At 46.5% G+C, this 18,081-nt stretch overlaps 1 protein-coding gene across 7 annotated transcripts in view; it reads left to right on the top strand.

Moving 5' to 3' along the window:
* The first annotated feature begins 424 nt into the window (after window positions 1-424).
* PLCE1 (phospholipase C epsilon 1) overlaps window positions 425-18,081 on the top strand; it is a 783,803-nt gene continuing 766,146 nt past the window's right edge. For all 7 annotated transcript variants that reach the window (XM_077454232.1, XM_077454230.1, XM_077454231.1 and 4 more), the window contains exon 1: window positions 425-552. The gene's annotated coding sequence lies outside the window, so the exon portion shown is untranslated. The remainder of the gene's footprint in view (window positions 553-18,081) is intronic.

The raw sequence follows: 18,081 nt of genomic DNA, 5'->3' as shown, positions 1-18,081 counted from the left end.
AGTCTTATTGGAAAATCAACCAGAATCTCTGTTTTTGCAGGCTGCAGTGAGAAGCCTTGACAAAGGAACCTGTGAAATGCCCTTGACTTATGTGGTGGGTTAAGAGGCTCATTACGCAGCTTCATCTGTTGTTATTGGAGCATACTTGAAAATAATAAATCTTTTCAGTGTGGTATGCACGTAATTACTTTGCTGGCACCCTCCTCCTTCACAGTGCTGAATTTCTGCACTGTTTAGCCATCTCCCCCAAAATGTAATTATCTGCACCACTGTCCACATGGCTTGGCTCTCTCTGATCACTAGTGAGTGCTCTGGTAGCAGCCTTAGCTCAGACATTCCAATGTTGTGAGGCAGCACTGTCAGGGTTGGTCACCCAGCCCAGCAATTACAGAGGCAGTAACACACTATCCCCAGCTACACTGATCTCTCATTCACAGCACATGGCGGAGTATTATGGCTTCTGACCAACACTCTCCATTGCAGAAATGTGAGGATGCCTCCACCCCAAAATCATACTGCACACACAGGCAAACTTCTCTGTGCAGCCCCAGGGTAAGAGACACTTGTACCTATATTTCAGAATCAGTCCTTATAAATGGCCTTGACCAGGATCAACTGCACTATCAGTTTTATACTGATTGCTCAGATCTGCAAAATGCCTAGAAACAATTAAAGAGATCACTTGTGAGATTTTCGAGTGTGTGCAAAACTCCATCAAACTTGCATTTTGGTACTTAGGTCAAGAGCTTTTTTTTTATTATCAAGCCAGTTTGCTTTGGCACGGAAAGCTTTTACTGAAAAATGCCAAGATAAGCTAAAGAACGGCAGTAGGACCAATCTAATTGCATGCTTGTTATGTAACTTGGCTGAATGAATCTACAGTACAGAATTATTATATAGTGCAGCATTCCCAGAGGTAGCAACAAGTTATGTTTACTATGGACCCAAGTAGAAGCCAATTATGAACTAGTCATTTTGAAAGATGCACACTTCTTATTCTATGTGAGATTGTGTCTGTAAGGTTATACAAGCCCTGTGTTGTCGGAGGGTGCCTTCACACATACTGTAGTGACCTGCGGTTTTCTGCACTGGATGAACACAGGACACACTTAGAGCACATAGAACACTGGTGTGATGTGCGGTGCGGAAAAATGCAGATATGCTGAAACCTGAATGGAGCGTACATTTGTGATAGTTATTAAAAAACAAACAGTGCCTTGCATTGTAAAATTCATGTACTGCTCATCTTTGCTGCTACACAGGGAATATTACCCACATACTACAATGGATCATTATAGCATGACGCATGTCTGAACAAACAAGGCCTTATATATACAGACTTAAATTTGTATATGAGCAGTGTGTTTACCAAGTATTTGTAAAGCTTTCAGAAAGACTAAGCCCCTGTACACACGGTCGGAGATTTCCACAACCAAATCCGTCGGATTTTGTCCGTCAGATTTAGTCTGACGGATTGTGTCCGAAACTGTTGCATACACACGGTCGGACTAAGTTGTCTAAAAATCCGATCTTTCAGAACGTGATGACGTAATTTTGTTACGATGGGACTAGATTCAGGCTAGTAGCCAATAGCTTTGATGTAGGAATTTGATCTGAGCATGCGTGGCACTTGGTCCGATCAAAATTCTCTACACATGATCGGATTACGTCCGACCGGCCCAGTTGGTCGGGAAAATATTTCCAACATGTTGGAAAATTGGGTCCGACGGAGATTCGGATGGAATCAGTCTGATGCATACCACACACAGTCGGATTATCTGACGACACGGTCCGATAAGACGCATTCCGACGGATTCTCCGACCGTGTGTACGCGGCATTAAGAAGCTTTCTTGAAGACTTTGAGGGCCCAATCACACTTTGCCGTTGTAATGCATTGTGTTAAGACAGTCAATTCATAAGAATGGGCTGCCAAATCCTTAACCGCACCAGCTTTGACAAGGTAAATTTGTGTGGCTATGCCGGGCTTCTTCACTCACAAGGTAGACTTTGCCTTATTGCCATCCAAAAAAAGGTAAAAAGCTGACCAATTTTTTAAGGATTAGGCATGACGTCTCCCTGCTCCTGGTGCCTCCTGGGAAATGCATGTCACATATCTCAGGTGACTTCAGCTGAGGCAGACATGTCACTAGAGGAGGGCAGACCTGGCATGTGTAATCAGGAAACTGGCAACCTGAACCGGAAGAGATGGCCAGCTCCCAAAGCCTGAAAGGAGGGAAATGGTGGCGCAGGACCTGGCATGCAGCAACCAAGGGGCGGCTAATAATGAATCAATACCGGATTTACTAGGTATGTAATTATATGAATTCAGGATAACCCAGCAAAACAAATAAGAGGGGATTAATGAAAGATATCACAGTAGGGTGAAGTTCCTCTTTAGGCTCCATTTACACCAGATGCGGTGGGACTGTGCTGGATAGCTATTCCAGCTCAGTCCCACTTTATGACAAGGCAAAATGCTCTGTCTCCTGTGTGCCCAATTCACACCACTGTGTTGTGTGAATGCACTACTTTTTTTTTAGAGCAGTGCGAGGCACCACCTGGCATGGTGCTGCAGCCAATTGAACTTTATCAAATGTCTGTGTGACATTTCAATAAAGTTATTTAAGAAAAAAGAGGGACTGTGCAGTACAGAGTGGTGATTCTCCCCGGACCCGTACACCAGCCACTGTATTGTACAGCTCTGACTGGTGTGAATGGACCCTTAACATGTTGATGCCGGCAGCTCGCATGTATGCAAGCACTCAGTGGGTGGGCCTTAACGTTGAGTGGCCGCTTATATGTGGCCCTGTTAAAACAACTTACTATGCTCAGAGCGCCCTCTCTGGGTGTTCCCAGTGTGGTAGCAGGTGGGTACCGGAAAGCTTCCAATACATACTAGCGAATGAGAGCTTTCCAATCCTGTGACTGGTGTGACAGCCAAACACGGTGGTCACATTGTCATAAACCCCACCTCGTTTCCCAGGATCTGAAACCCCTTAAAGGGCTGGGAGGTGCCGGCATCAAGGGTTTAATGTTTCTTTTTTGGTTTATGTATATATCTAAAAAAATAAATTAATTAATTTAAAAAAGCAGGTACCGGACAAATTTTGATCCATGTATGAGCACTGTGCTTCCACAGAAGTCAATCTACTGGTAAACTTCTGTACATCCTCCCTGTCAAATTTTCCCCATTCGATCAGCAATGCAGTTTATAGTCTGCAATACTAATTTGTTGTTGGGGATGTCTCCCCGCTGTCACAATACAATAGCTCAGGGGGGAGTACCAGGGATCGAGTCCTGCGGGAACGCATAAGAATGGCGTCCCTGCACTTTTTTCACAGCAGGAACGCCGTTCCCTTTGCAGAACTAGAGCCGCCCGAGCCGATCCTTCACTAAGCGCCGATGCCCAGCAATGCCACATAGTGAAGGATGGCGTCCTCCCCTCCCGCAACTGTGGCTATACTATACAGGACCGCGCCTGCCAATCTGCAGCGCTAGATCCCCATTGCAATACTGTCATTGGCTGCTAAAACCGCCATTGTCCTAACAACCAATAACATCACTTGTGCTCCCTGCCCTCATCAGCAAGTTCCTCCGCCCGGCTTTTGCCCCACTGCAGCATGCTCCTTCGTTAAGGACTTATCCAGGTACACGTTTTTCTACTTTGTGATGGCTCAGTCACAACTCTGATGGGGAACTCTGGGGACAATCTGATGGGGGGGGCTCTCTGATGGAGATACCTGCTCTCTGATGGGGGGCACTCTGATGGAAACACCTGCTCTCTGGTGGAAGGAATAGTCCCCCATCATTGGTGTCAGTGGGAGGAATCGTGCCCCATCATCATCATTGGTGTCAGTGGGAGGAATCGTGCCCCATCATCATCATTGGTGTCAGTGGAAGGAATAGTGCCCCATCATTGGTGTCAGTGGGAGGAATCGTGCCCCATCATCATCATTGGTGTCAGTGGAAGGAATAGTGCCCCATCATTGGTGTCATAGGGAGGAATAGTGCCCAGTCATTGATGTCGGTTGGAGGGACATTTGTGTTAGAAATTCCCTGCGAATTTCTGGATGGGGTATCGGGCCGTTTTTTTTTTTTTTTGGTTGAATGGAAGAAAAAAAAGTGATCCACCTACGGCCTGCCCTATACTACAGTAATCTTTCATCCAACATTTATTCAACCCCTAATTGTCTTTTTGTTATTTTGGAAAGGCAATTTAAAGAAAAAAGATGTAAAAATAGCACTTTGGGCTTTACCTAATCGTTTTTTAAGTCATTAATTCTTTGTGGTCTACATAACTGGAGGTGTGACAGGGATGTGTCTTTTGACTACATAGTTTGTGCTGAAAGGTGTCTCTTTTTCTCATCCCAGGTTGTCATATATGTTTGTTTGATAGTGTGTTAGATGATATGATGTGTTACAGTGTAAGACACAAATAGAACAAAATGTATTTTATTACACGTAAAAGAGGTGAATTAAGAATGTACATCCTACTTACTGTAAGTGCTGAACTACACAGCAATTTAAATCGCTGAACACCTTATGGTTAATATTTGTTTGCATTATATTGATTTGAGTGTGCTGCAAATGAAGTGATTACAGGCAAGTGGTTGATTTGTTAAGCAAAACGATATGAAAATCCTCTTTGTTGTTTAGCCCTACAGTTTAGCAGTATTGTAAGAAACTAAAGAAAAGGAAAATGTTAGTTCGTCAATAAACGATATTTGCTTTCATTTTCAGATCTGCAGTAGAAAGTTTACAGTTGCATTTAGAATAATTGTTGTTTGTTGTGCGTTCACTTTGATAAAATATCACTTTTGTTTAGTTGTGTTTTTGTATATGAATTATAGGATTTAAGATGTGGAATGTATGTGTATGTCAGCATTTACAATGGATGAGTGGTAATTTGTTCCTATAGACAACATGCAATATTACTGTCAAAGTCCAACTCTGGGAAATCAGATAAAAGGTCTAAGGGAGAGTAAAAGCATTTTACTTAACTGACCCTCCACTCTGGCGAACGACCCCTTGCTCCAGTGGTGGACTGTCCCTCAGCGTTATCACATCCTATGCAGGGCTAGGAACCCTGCATTAGTCTTGATGATGTCATGATCTTAGACCCCTGGAGCCAGGGGAGAAGACGCTGCAATAATCAGTCTGGCAGCACTAAGGATTAGGTAAGGTAAATCATTTTTTCCATGCCCCCTAGACCTGATGGAGCAGTTAACCCTTGCAATGTGGAATTTTCTGTGGAAATTCCTCCTGAAAGGAGGAATTGTCACGTTTCCCATAGTTGGGCTTTAACATGTGTTTTACATTAAAGCCTTGCTGTGTTAGCAAACTGTAATCTAACTAATACAGTGAAGCTGTCATTTGTAGCAACATCAGATATTGGTTTGTTTTTAGTGTTTAATCTGATGCACTTTCAGGAAAAATATTGCATTATGGCTCTTAGATGGAGCTAACAATCATTGAAAATGAATGTATTAAAGTGGTTGTAGACCAAAAAAAAAAGGAATACCTGCAAGACAAAGGCATAATGAGCTAATATGCATAGCATACTAGCTCATTATGTAATACTCACATGAGATCGATGCCCTCACTGCGGTGCCCCTACACAGCACCCTCCGGCGACATTTCTCCCCATAGTTACTTACGGGTATCGTGGCTCCGGCTCTGTGATTGGCTGGAGCCATGATGACGTCACTCCCGCGCATGCAACGCCACACTCACTGAAGCAAGCGGCATGTACGTGCCATTGCTTCAGTGCCCATGTGCCGATGACATTGACACATGCAGATCCTGGATATCTCCTAAACTGCACAGGTTTCGGAGATATCCGGGGTCGCTACAGGTAAGCCTTATTATAGGCTTACCTGTAGGAAAAAGTGAATTGTAAGGGTTTACAACCACTTTAAGCAAAATACGATCAGAATTTGTCAAGGATGGGCAAATGCTTGTCACATTTTTTTTTCATAAATGCACAACGAAGGGGTACTGTGCGGCTCCAAAAACGTTGCACTATGTCTTCTGTGATGTGATCATTCTTCAATAAAGATTTTAACATAATTGACGATCCAAGGTGTGCTGGCAAATATGTCCATTTGACATAATAGTACAGTGGGGGTTATTTACGAAAGGCAAATCCACTTTGCACTACAAGTGCACTTGGATTTACAGTCACTGTAGATCTGAGGAGGACATGCAAGGAAAATAAAAAACAGCGTTTTAGCTTTGCACGTGATTGGATGATAAAATCAGCAGAGCTTCCCCTCAGATCTGCAGTGATCTACAGCGACTGAACTTCCAAGTGCATTTTCACGTGCTCTTGCAGTGCACTTGTAGTGCACAGTGGATTTTCCTTTAGTAAATAAACCCCAGTGTCCCCAAAAATTCCCTGGTCACGAAGGGGGTAAAACCTCCCGGGGTCAAGTGGTCAATAAGGTTATATTTAGCACAGTTACTTACTTGTGAGAGCAAAGCTACCCTTGTTTTGGCCCAGTTTTATAAACATCTTCCTGTTTGCACAGAAACTTATTGGGCTGTTTGATAATGACCAAAGGTGATTTTTCTTTTTTTCTTGCATACTCCCCGGTAGTGATGGACGAACTTCCGACGGGACGTTTCGCGAACGCGAAATGCGAACGGACCCAAACGTTCGCGAAACCGAACGTTCGCCGCGGGCCCCATTGACTTCAATGGGAGGCGAACTTTGCAAACCTTCATGTCGAATTTGCGGCCACGTGGTAATTATTAGGGGGTAAAACGTAGTCCCACCATCTGGACAATGACATAATACATGTATGAGGTGAATTTGGGATCGATAACTACAAGCATTTTTATTTTATTTGGGAAATTGTTCTAACAATTCAGGACTATGGAGCTAATGAAGGCAATGGAGGAGAGGGAAGGTCAGGGACCAGGGTAGGCAAAGAAGAGGGTGCAGGAGATGATCACCAGCAGCGTGACATACCGGAATGACACATGCACCGTGATAGAGGCATCTGACAGCAGCACCGTAATACAGAGCACTGACAGCAGCACCGTGACATACAGCGCTGACAGCAGCACCGTGACATACAGCGCTGACAGCAGCACCGTGACATACAGCGCTGACAGCAGCACCGTGACATACAGCGCTGACAGCAGCACCGTGACATACAGCGCTGACAGCAGCACCGTGACATACAGCGCTGACAGCAGCACCGTGACATACAGCGCTGACAGCAGCACCGTGACATACAGCGCTGACAGCAGCACCGTGACATACAGCGCTGACAGCAGCACCGTGACATACAGCGCTGACAGCAGCACCGTGACATACAGCGCTGACAGCAGCACCGTGACATACAGCGCTGACAGCAGCACCGTGACATACAGCGCTGACAGCAGCACCGTGACATACAGCACTGACAGCAGCACCGTAAGCAGCCCCAGGAGGAAGTCAGCACAGCACAGGGATGGTGTGATCCCCTCATAATAAGAACCCCCAGGAGGAAGTCAGCACAGCACAGGGATATCATAAGCAGCCCCAGTAGAAATATGACACCGCTCAACCTCTTCAAAGAGGAGGGTAGGGGCATATAGTACGGTGTGCTTTTTTGGGTCAAGGAAGTGAGCCAAATGAATTAAGAAGGTCTGTGTGCTTGATTAAAAAAATAGTTTATAGACATATACATGGTCTACTGGTCACATGTGTTGAATTCCTCCGAGATCCATGCCTCATTCATTTTTAGAAATGTGAGGTAGTTAACACTGTGGTGAGCTAGGCGAGTACGCTTATCGGTCACAATCCCCCCTGCTGCGCTGAACGTCCTTTCGGACAGGACACTGGATGAGGGGCAAGCCAACAGTTCGATTGCAAATTGGGCAAGCTCTGGCCAGAGGTCAAGCCTGCCCACCCAGTAGTCTAGGGGTTCATCACTCCTCAGAGCGTCCACATCGGCCGTTAACCCAATGTAGTCGGACACCTGACGGTCTAGGCGTTCCCTGATGCTGGATCCGGATGACACCTGTCGATGGGTCGGCTGAAAGAATGACCTCATATCCGAAGTCACCAACACATCTTCAAACCGGCCTCTTCTTGCAGGCGCTGTTGGATTGGTACCCGCAAATCCTTCTCTGGGAGTGGGAATTGCTCCTCTGCCAGCGCACGCAAAAGCAGAATGCAGCATTTCTCGAAGCAAGGCCTGGAAGTGCTGCATTCTGACAGCCCTCTGCGACGGCGGTAACATTTCCGCCATTTTGTGTTTGTACCGGGGGTCTAAGTACGTTGCCACCCAGTACTGGTCCTTGACCCTCATGCTTTTTATACGGGGGTCCCTATTAAAACACTGGAGCATGAAGGCCCCCATTTGCACTAAAGTGGAAGCGGTGTGGTGGCCTGGCTCCTGCTCATCATCCAGGATAATGTCGTCCTCTTCATTCTCCTCTCCCCATCCTCGCACAACAGGGATCCCAGAAAGGTTTAAAGCATGCTCTTCTTGCTCCTGCTCATCCGCCCCGGCACCATCCTCCTCTGACTCCTCATCAGACTCCTGTTGTTGACTTGTCTCAGATAGAGTAGCCCCCCCTGGGAATTCATCCAGCATTGCGACTTCCTCATCTTCCCGCTCCTGCTCCTCCACAGCCTGATCAATGACACGACGCAATGCACGCTCCAGAAAGAAGGCATAAGGTACCATGTCACTGATGGCGCCATGGCTGCGACTGACCAGTTTGGTGATCTCCTCAAATGGCCGCAGAAGTCTGCATGTGTCGCGCATGAGCAGCCACTGGCGCGGTGAAAAAAAACCCAGCTCCCCAGAACCGTTTCTTTCGCAGAGTTCATACAGGTAGACGTTAACTGCACGTTTCTGCTGGAGCAGCCTATCAAGCATATAGAAGGTTGAGTTCCATCGCGTCGGGCAATCGCAAATAAGACGTCTGACCGGCAGATGGTGTCGCCGCTGAATGTCAGCAAGGCGAGCCATGGCCGTGTAAGATCTTCTGAAATGGGCCGAGATTTTCCTTGCCTGCCGCAAGATGTCCTGGACCCCAGGGTATTTGACAAGGAATCGCTGCACGACCAAGTTTAAGACGTGTGCCATGCACGGCACGTGCGTGATTTTGCCCTGTTTCAATGCGCTAAGCAGATTGGCACCGTTGTCACACACCACTTTACCAACTGTCAAATTGAGCGGTGTTAGCCACTCATCTGCCTGTGAACGCAAAGCTGAAAGGAGTGCCGGGCCAGTGTGGCTCTTTGCTTCCAGGCACAACAGACGCAGCACGGCATGGCAACGTCTCACCTGGCATGTGGAATAGGTTCTGGGGAGCTTGGGCGGTGCAGTGGAAGAGACGCTAGCAGCGGAAAAGGAGGAGGCAGCTGAGGAGGAGAGGGAGGAGGATGGAGTAGGAGGAGGAGAAGAAGAGTCAGGCCTGCATGCAATCCGTGGCGGTAAAACCAAATCTACACGGGTGCCACGGGTTACATGCTTGACGGCCGTCAGAAGGTTCACCCAGTGGGCAGTAAAACTGATATACCTTCCCTGCCCGTGTTTGCTAGACCACGTGTCTGTGGTCAGATGTATCTTGGCACCGACACTGTGTGCCAGAGATACATTCACTTGCCGCTGAACATGGCCATATAGCTCTGGGATGCCCTTCTCTGAGAAATACTTCCTTCCTGGGACCTTCCATTGTGGTGTTCCAATGGCCACAAATTTGCGAAAGGCCTCCGAGTCCACCAGTTTATATGGCAGTAGTTGGCGGGCTATGAGTTCTGACAAGCCAGCCGCCAACCGTTGGGCAAGAGGGTTATCCGGCATCATCATTTTTTTACGCTCAAACATTAGGCCCACGGAAGCCTGCCTTTTTGCAGAAAAATGTGAGCTTGGCGTGATGGAAGGTGGAGTGGAGGACAATTGTGAGGAGAGAGGAGAAGGAGAAGTAGAAGACGAGGCTGGACGGTGAGAGCCTGCAGTGTGGCTTTGTGTGTTCCGTTGCTCCCACTGGGCTCGGTGATGGCTGCTCATGTGCCTTCTTAAGGCGGTCGTCCCTAGGTGAGTATTGGGCTTACCGCGACTAACGCGTTGACTGCAAAGATTGCAGATGGCAACGCTATTGTCAGCAGCGGACACGTTAAAAAAAGCCCACACTGCGGAGCCATGTGCCGGTGTCCTGGGAGCGCCAGATGTGACCGTACATGGTCGATGACTCGCTCCTGATACATTTGCAGTCTGCTTTGTCCCTGCTGTGCAATGTAAGTCATTGCTGCTTCTCCTCCCTATCTGCTGGTCCATATCTCCCTCTGAACTCCCCTCCTCTTCCTCTCTTGTGGGCACCCACGTGACATCACTAGACACGTCATCATCAACGTCACCTTCCCCACCGCTATAAGTAGAGATCTCGGAGTAGGCAGCAACACCGGGGACCAACCTCCTCCTTGGGCTGATCTGGGTACTGGCGTCAGACTGCTGAGTAGCGCTTGTTGCTACCTCCTCTTCCTGATCCAATACCAAGAGTGGCTGCGCATCAGAAATGTCCTCTTGATATGGATCGGAAAATAATTCCAGTGACTCAAGCGGAAGGTATGTGGTGGTGGTGGTGGTGGTCGTGTTGTTGGTGGTAGTGTCTTTGGGGGTGCACATAGCAGAGAGTGAAGAAGAGGGTGCAGATCGAGAGGATGAGGAGGGTGCAGAAGAGTAAGGCTGAGCGAGCCACTCAACCAAGTCTGGTGCATCCTTTAAAGTAATTGAACGCACCTTCTGCAACTTCCCACTTTGGCTCAAGCCTGTTGCTCCTGCCCTACCCCTACCACCCCTGCGGAAGGGCCTGCCTCTTCCTCTGCATGTCATTTTTTAAATGACCCTGTGACAAAACTCTTAGTCCCTATACCGCTGAAGGACTGCTGCAGTATAGGTGAGCGGTCAGCAGTGGTGCACGTCAACCCTATCTATTGTGGACCTATAGCGGTCCTTACAGAACAGCAGACTGTACCGCACTCAAGCCTATGTACCGTAGCACCCTATACCAAGTTACCAGTCCTTATAAGAACTTTTGTGGACCAAGCAGGTTGTGTATTAGTGTTTAGCAGACTGTACGTCAGTCCCTATACCGCTGAAGGACTGCTGCAGTATAGGGCAGCGGTCAGCAGTGGTGCACGTCAACCCTATCTATTGTGGACCGATAGCGGTCCTTACAGAACAGCAGACTGTACCGCACTCAAGCCTATGTACCGTAGCACCCTATACCAAGTTACCAGTCCTTATAAGAACTTTTGTGGAACAAGCAGGTTGTGTGTTAGTGATTAGCAGACTGTACGTCAGTCCCTATACCGCTGAAGGACTGCTGCAGTATAGGTGAGCGGTCAGCAGTGGTGCACGTCAACCCTATCTATTGTGGACCGATAGCGGTCCTTACAGAACAGCAGACTGTACCGCACTCAAGCCTATGTACCGTAGCACCCTATACCAAGTTACCAGTCCTTATAAGAACTTTTGTGGAACAAGCAGGTTGTGTATTAGTGTTTAGCAGACTGTACGTCAGTCCCTATACCGCTGAAGGACTGCTGCAGTATAGGGCAGCGGTCAGCAGTGGTGCACGTCAACCCTATCTATTGTGGACCGATAGCGGTCCTTACAGAACAGCAGACTGTACCGCACTCAAGCCTATGTACCGTAGCACCCTATACCAAGTTACCAGTCCTTATAAGAACTTTTGTGGAACAAGCAGGTTGTGTGTTAGTGATTAGCAGACTGTACGTCAGTCCCTATACCGCTGAAGGACTGCTGCAGTATAGGTGAGCGGTCAGCAGTGGTGCACGTCAACCCTATCTATTGTGGACCGATAGCGGTCCTTACAGAACAGCAGACTGTACCGCACTCAAGCCTATGTACCGTAGCACCCTATACCAAGTTACCAGTCCTTATAAGAACTTTTGTGGACCAAGCAGGTTGTGTATTAGTGTTTAGCAGACTGTACGTCAGTCCCTATACCGCTGAAGGACTGCTGCAGTATAGGGCAGCGGTCAGCAGTGGTGCACGTCAACCCTATCTATTGTGGACCGATAGCGGTCCTTACAGAACAGCAGACTGTACCGCACTCAAGCCTATGTACCGTAGCACCCTATACCAAGTTACCAGTCCTTATAAGAACTTTTGTGGAACAAGCAGGTTGTGTGTTAGTGATTAGCAGACTGTACGTCAGTCCCTATACCGCTGAAGGACTGCTGCAGTATAGGTGAGCGGTCAGCAGTGGTGCACGTCAACCCTATCTATTGTGGACCTATAGCGGTCCTTACAGAACAGCAGACTGTACCGCACTCAAGCCTATGTACCGTAGCACCCTATACCAAGTTACCAGTCCTTATAAGAACTTTTGTGGACCAAGCAGGTTGTGTATTAGTGTTTAGCAGACTGTACGTCAGTCCCTATACCGCTGAAGGACTGCTGCAGTATAGGGCAGCGGTCAGCAGTGGTGCACGTCAACCCTATCTATTGTGGACCGATAGCGGTCCTTACAGAACAGCAGACTGTACCGCACTCAAGCCTATGTACCGTAGCACCCTATACCAAGTTACCAGTCCTTATAAGAACTTTTGTGGAACAAGCAGGTTGTGTATTAGTGTTTAGCAGACTGTACGTCAGTCCCTATACCGCTGAAGGACTGCTGCAGTATAGGGCAGCGGTCAGCAGTGGTGCACGTCAACCCTATCTATTGTGGACCGATAGCGGTCCTTACAGAACAGCAGACTGTACCGCACTCAAGCCTATGTACCGTAGCACCCTATACCAAGTTACCAGTCCTTATAAGAACTTTTGTGGAACAAGCAGGTTGTGTGTTAGTGATTAGCAGACTGTACGTCAGTCCCTATACCGCTGAAGGACTGCTGCAGTATAGGTGAGCGGTCAGCAGTGGTGCACGTCAACCCTATCTATTGTGGACCGATAGCGGTCCTTACAGAACAGCAGACTGTACCGCACTCAAGCCTATGTACCGTAGCACCCTATACCAAGTTACCAGTCCTTATAAGAACTTTTGTGGACCAAGCAGGTTGTGTATTAGTGTTTAGCAGACTGTACGTCAGTCCCTATACCGCTGAAGGACTGCTGCAGTATAGGGCAGCGGTCAGCAGTGGTGCACGTCAACCCTATCTATTGTGGACCGATAGCGGTCCTTACAGAACAGCAGACTGTACCGCACTCAAGCCTATGTACCGTAGCACCCTATACCAAGTTACCAGTCCTTATAAGAACTTTTGTGGACCAAGCAGGTTGTGTATTAGTGTTTAGCAGACTGTACGTCAGTCCCTATACCGCTGAAGGACTGCTGCAGTATAGGGCAGCGGTCAGCAGTGGTGCACGTCAACCCTATCTATTGTGGACCGATAGCGGTCCTTACAGAACAGCAGACTGTACCGCACTCAAGCCTATGTACCGTAGCACCCTATACCAAGTTACCAGTCCTTATAAGAACTTTTGTGGAACAAGCAGGTTGTGTGTTAGTGATTAGCAGACTGTACGTCAGTCCCTATACCGCTGAAGGACTGCTGCAGTATAGGTGAGCGGTCAGCAGTGGTGCACGTCAACCCTATCTATTGTGGACCGATAGCGGTCCTTACAGAACAGCAGACTGTACCGCACTCAAGCCTATGTACCGTAGCACCCTATACCAAGTTACCAGTCCTTATAAGAACTTTTGTGGAACAAGTGAGTTGTGAATGTTTAGCAGACTGCAGCAGAAGGGCAGCAGTCAAGTATAATATCCTTTCTATATTTGGAAGAAAGAATATTATACATGTACAAGCCTATTACTGTACCACTGATACCAGTCCTGAAAAGAACCTTTGTGGAACTAATAATAACAGCAAGTCTTTAAAATTACCCTCACTGCCTGACAACACTGCTTCCTTCCTGTCCCTATACAAATTGGCAAAAAAAGAGAACGATTAGTGGTTACTGGAACAGCTCTTTTGTGGACCTTGATAGTAACAGCTAATGATGATGATGATGATGATGATGATGAAAGACTAATCTGGCTGTCCCTGTAGCATACACCGTCCTTTCCCTTTCTCTAAACTAACAAAAGACACTCAGGCTGCTGCAAGAATCAGCAGCACAGCAAACCTATCAACACCTAACACCTATACCAGTCCTGAAAAGAACTTTTGTGTACCAAATAGCTAGTGGTTTATCTCTCCCTACTCCACACAGGAACCTGTCCCTATCGTAACAGAAGAAAGAATGTAAAATGGCCACCGGATCGGGTGTATTTATAGGTTAGGGGGAATGTACAAGTGTCCATGTGCTGTCATGTCTCAATTGGCTGTCCTGTATCACATGATAAACGTGTCACCAAAGGTTAAAGTTCTTGTATACATTAAACACGTAAGTCCGCCGCGGCGAACGACGGAAAAAGGCGTTCGAACGTGCGGACCGCGAATGTCGGAAATTCGCCGCGAAACGACCGCCGGGCGAACCGTTCGGCCATCACTACTCCCCGGTTGTGGTTACAACGTCCCCCAAACAATTAATTTGGCAAAGTGGAAATGTATCTAATATTTATTAAAGAATGTATTCTTCAATATTTTAAAGAATAACAATATTGTTAAAAAAAAACTTTGGATTAATCGACCCCTCTCATCCTACACATCTAACATATATGTTTCCTATAGAATTCAAAACAGACTGTTTAATGTGAAAAATCTGCACAATCCATTCTTATTGTCTTTTTACATGAGAGTGCATCGATCCATTCAGCAAGGGGTCTAAGAGCTGATCCCCTGGTGAATCGGAGCACAATAGGAAGAATGTCACTTTTGGGACATTTGTGCCCATGCAGTTTTTGGTCTGAATTTTGACAGAGGGCTGTGTCAGACCCTTGTTGGATATATGCCCTGCTGGATGTAAACAGACTTGAGTCCGTTTACATCAGGCTACCTCCGATCTGTCATTTTTAGGTGTGAAAAAATGCAAAAGGAGTTTTTCCTTTTTTTCTGGCACTGGAAAGACTCAGAGGTAGCCTGATTTAAACGGACACAAGTCCATTAGCATCTGCCTGCTCTGATCAGGTCCAACTGGAGAACTGACAGGTGGACCTGTTCAGAAAGTACATGTGAAAGGGGACTTAAAGTTGTTCTAAAGTCAAATAGTATTTTACCGTAATGCATTCTTGCATTAACATAAAAACAAACTTTCAACAGCTGTTTCTCCTACCCTTCCCAAAATACTTACCTCAGGTTTGGTTCACACCTAAGACGGCTGTGGATCACACAGGAACACTGTGCATCCCTGTTCTCGGTTTCAGGGATGAATCAGGGCCGAATCTTTGCCTGATTTGGCCCTGAAACTGAGCCATAGACGCACAGCATTTCTGTGCAGTGCGCTCCACAGCCGCACTGGAGATATGTGAACCGGCTCCATAGAAATCCGGTCACATTCTCCTGTCATGCTAATTCTTAGTGAAAGGAGTACCGGTAGATTGTTTGGGCCAGCTTTGCTAACATAAAATCTAGAGTTATATATTAAACTTGCCTTAAGCCCCATACACACTATCAATTTTTCTGCTGAGTTTTTCCTTCAGATTTACCAAAACAATATAATATGAGGTCAAACCTTAGGAGTTTCAATTTGTATGCAATCAGGCAGGCCCTTGCAGTACATGGTTTTGGTAAACCTGAAGGAAAAACTCAGCAGAAAAACTGATAGTGTGTATGGGGCTTTACACTTATCGAAATTTAACTGGTTCAGTAGCGACCGGCCAAAGTTCAATCAGTGCGTGGCAGTCCCTGCTTGACAGAAGTTAATCGTTTGATTGAGTTCTGTGGAAGGGAAATATTGGAAAATCCTGTTGTGCCTTTGGAATAGGAAATTAAGGAAGACAAACAACAAAACAAACTTCCAAAGCTTCCAACCATCTAATATTCTATATAAAACTTAAAAGAAAAAAGTTTGGACTACAGATACTTGAAAAGATTTACTCATTAAAAATGTATCAGTTTCCCTTTATAACAGAAGCAGCATCAGTCAAACATCAACTGTGGGTCTCACTGTATGTGCTTATGTACTGTAGTGGCACCTATTTAATATTGTACTGCCATGCAGACAGACACGTTACTTTAGTAAGAAGGGTGGAAAGTTTCCCCAAAGTTTGGGCCGGCCTCTTTGGCTTTGATGAAAATACTGTCTGTGCTTCTGCTGCTTTTCACATTACAGAAAAAGACTTATGTACAGAATATCTGAGTAGTGATAGCGAGCAGTGGCTGGGGGAAAGTGCTGTGAAGTCTAGTTTCGGTATTTTCAAATCAAAAGATAAAGATAACAAACATTCCCAATTACTGAGTACAAGGTCGAGGTTATGTAAGCAATCAGTGGCACATCATCTTGTGTTGTAATAAGCAGTTTGCTGACCCTGTGGCTATCAAGTGTACTTTGGTACGCTACCATGTGGATGTAATAAGGCTGCCCACTGACTTTAGAGGGGCGTTGAACAGGCAGGCACAATCTGACCATCCTCAGAGCAAAATATGTTTGTAGGGCACTCAGAAACATGCTGACATTGCTAGTGTATGTCAGTTTAGAGGGGAGGGAGGAGCACACTGAGTATGACAGCATAGCTTATCTAGAGGAGAACAGTAACAATCAGAACAAGGCGTCTAATGATATTTTCCCGGTCTGGGGGACCATGTCATCAAGCATTTAAAAGAGCTTGTACACCTCTGGAAAAAAAAAAAAAAGACCCTGCAAGACAAAGGCATGCGCCAGTATGCATCACATACTAGCTCATTATGAATTACTTACCTTAAAACAAAGCTGTTGCAGCGGCCCACGCACACTGCTGTCACGACCAAACTTTTTCCCGAAGCTTCTTGGTTTGTGGGCTCCGACGCTGCGATTGGCCTTGCAGAAGACTAAAATGAGACTGAAACTAAAATGCCATTTTTTGGTTAAAAGACTAAAACTAAAACGAAATCGAAATTTGCTGCCAAAATTAACACTGGCCCGCAGGTAACTCAGACGGCTAATATCTCATGTTTATAGCTAAGTCTTTGACGAGCACTAAGGGCTCATCAAAGACTTACTGGATGGGAGGCAGCAAAACTACCACCCCTCCCCCCAAAGTGATTGTAAGTTTTTTTTTTAAATAACAAACATATCATATTTACCTCCACTGTGCAGCTCGTTTTGCACAGTGGCCCTTGCTCTTCTGGGTTCCCTCGCAGTTCTCTTGGCTCCTCTCTACATCAGATAACCCCCTGGGAGAAGCGCTCTCCCGGGGGGGGGGTTACCTTGTGGGTGCGCTCCCGAGTCCAGCATTCGGCGTCCATAGAGGCCGTATGCAGGACTTGGCCCCGCCCCCCAGCGCCAGCGTCATTGGATTTGATTGACAGCAGCGGGAGCCAACGGCTGCGCTGCTATCAATCTAACCAATCGAGAGCTGAGAACCCCGGACAGAGAGACAGCGCGTCTCTGTGTGTCAAGCTCTAGGGCTCAGGTAAGTAAAACGGGGGAGAAGTGTGCTTAAATACTGTGCTGTCAGAGCAGCTGCCAGCACCGCAAGTGACAATTGCAAATAATGTAGATTAAAATAAAGCGCAGCGCTAATGAGCGAATGAAAATAAACCAAATGAGGATGCTTAGTGTTTAAACATTAACACCATATGAATAAACAAACATTATGGGTTAAGCATCAAATATAAGGTGCAAAACAATTACCAGTTACACTCACCGGTAACAGGTTTTCTAGGAAATCTTGCAGGACAGCACACCTCAGATGATGGGTGCCAGAGGGTACATTCTGTGAGAATTGAAACATCACCGACAATTAAGGGTAGGGAAGTAGACCTGCAGTCCTTGAAAACTTCCTAGAAAACCTGTTACCGATAAGTGTAACTGGTCATTTTCTCCAGTCATCTTCCAGGACAGCAGACCTAAGACGATAAGCAAGATGTTCAGGCTTACCTTAGGGTGGGATCACCACCTGTAGGACCTTCCTGACGAATGCCAAGTCCTGAGGGGACAACAACTCCACTCGGTAGCGCCTCAGGAAAGTATTTTGACTTGTCCATGTTGCTGCCTTGCAGATTTGGTCAATCAAAA

This window comes from Lithobates pipiens, unplaced genomic scaffold (genome assembly GCF_037356315.1).
Source record: "Lithobates pipiens isolate NorthernLeopardFrog02 unplaced genomic scaffold, aLitPip1_a1.2 Scaffold_25, whole genome shotgun sequence".
Lineage (NCBI taxonomy): Eukaryota > Metazoa > Chordata > Amphibia > Anura > Ranidae > Lithobates > Lithobates pipiens.
Note: the sequence above shows the minus strand (reverse complement) of the source record. Positions and strands in the feature narration are given on the sequence as shown.